Source organism: Sinocyclocheilus rhinocerous, unplaced genomic scaffold, assembly GCF_001515625.1.
Source record: "Sinocyclocheilus rhinocerous isolate Xijiao unplaced genomic scaffold, SAMN03320098_v1.1 scaffold234, whole genome shotgun sequence".
In the NCBI taxonomy this organism is placed as follows: domain Eukaryota; kingdom Metazoa; phylum Chordata; class Actinopteri; order Cypriniformes; family Cyprinidae; genus Sinocyclocheilus; species Sinocyclocheilus rhinocerous.
This window is the reverse complement of record NW_015644337.1, coordinates 771,769-773,760: the sequence shown is the minus strand read 5'-3', so window position 1 is coordinate 773,760 and position 1,992 is coordinate 771,769.

The following is a 1,992-nucleotide window of genomic DNA, read 5'->3' as shown; positions in this document are numbered from 1 at the left end:
TTGCAGATGTCTAACGCCAGCCACATCATCGCCACCGTATAGACTATCATCCGTGCAGTGGTTAAAATTGCTATCATACGCTTCTATTCAGCATCGAGATGGCAGACAAAACCAAAGGTGGCACATCATTTCATACCAGCTGGACTGGTACAGTGATATATGCTTAGCATCTGGCAATCTGCTTTATGACTTAAGCATCCATGTTTGAGTGAGAATTTTAGCATGATGATGTCCATCTGCCACTATAAAGGCCCGTTCGTTAGATCATAATAGTGACTGTGTGCTCCAGATTTTTTGAACTGATTGGAGAAACTTTATGAGCGTGCGTGTGTGTGAAAACCAGGGTGGTCTGGCTTTGAGTAGCTTGTGCGACCGTCACGACGGAACGGTTCTCGACGCACTCCGACCGCTGTGAGATGCTACATAACAAAGACACCATTGATGCTGACCTTTTGCTCTTTGGTGAAACCCCCCTGACCTCTGACTTAAGCAAACACATAGAGATACACACCATCCTGCACTTTCAAACACACATGCAGACTCTCCCGTGTTGCAGTTCTGTGGAATGCATCTCAGGTGCAGGGCCTGTCCTGGTTCCAATTAGGCGAGTATAAATTAGCGTGACTTTCCCCTCTTCTATCCAAACATTCTCTTTCTCCCAACCCGTGCTATCTAAAGCTACCCCCTTCTCTCCTTCCACACCTCTCTTTCAAGCCCCCTCCTCTTTCACTCATTCCCTGACCACCCCCCCATTCCTCACCACATAAATTTCCTCACTTTACAGCTAATGTCTACACTCCCTACCGACACGCACTATGTGTATGAAGTTTAGCAGGCGATATCTCGATTGCTCTTTTATTGGGATCTATGAATATATAAATAATAAATAGAACAAATGGTATATAAAAAGAAACATAAATTATATTAAATAAATAGTAATAAAGTAATTTGTTCCTCTACCTTGTTTCCATCCTTATTACCAATGTAATGCTACATTTCTGAACACCTTTCCTGCTGCTTGAAATGTATCAGTAAATGAGTCCATTTGCGAAATCTCAAGTCATGGTTGAGTTCATACAATGAAGCCGCAGTGTATTTTTTGTTTCTCACGAAAGCATTGTTATTTGTAAATGAGGTATTTTCCAGATGTTTTATATTGGGCAGCATCATTGCATAATGAGGTGGAATTAATGTAAGGAGCCGTTTTTAAGCTACTTCCAAAAGGTAAATTTAATTTTAAATGTTGCCTGAGAAGTAACCCCAGCCCTTATTTTAAACCCATTTAAAATGGCCATTAAATGACGTGGAAGGGTTTTTTGCAGACCCACCGTTATACCTCAAGAGACCACCAAAGATCTGTTATGGACTAGACCATTATTTTATTTGGAATGATTTTGCAGGCACTTACTCATGGACTCTGGTCCATTTTGTCTCTTTTCCTCCTGGTGAATGTATAGGCTATATACAGTATATTATATTATAGATAGATAGATAGATAGAAAATGAAATAAAAACAAAAACAAGGAAATTACAGATTTATTAATTTATTTTTATTTATTAAATTTTTTACAATTTTTGTTAGTAAAAATTGTAGCAGCTGTGGGATTTTTGTGAAATAAACATTCTCCAGGGTATTTTCTGTTGCCATCACTAAACCTACATAGGCCTACATAATTTTACGACGTTACATATTCTTTAGTCCCTTTGTGAACCATTGAACTTTTAAGGAAGTTTCCAAAGGGAGGTTTTCAAATTTAACAAAATATATTTTCAGTCGAAGCTGGGACAGAGACACACTTCATCTTCCGTTTTTACCCTCATTTTTCGCGCGCTCCACACCTGTCACACCCCTATTTACTAGCGTAAACCGCAGCTTTAACAGGGAAAATAGCAAAAATAAGGACATTTACGGAGCATGTCCTCCCGGAACTTCACAGGTTCACAGGAGTCAAATACTCCGAAGGCCGCACAAGTCTTTATATTTTCTTTCCA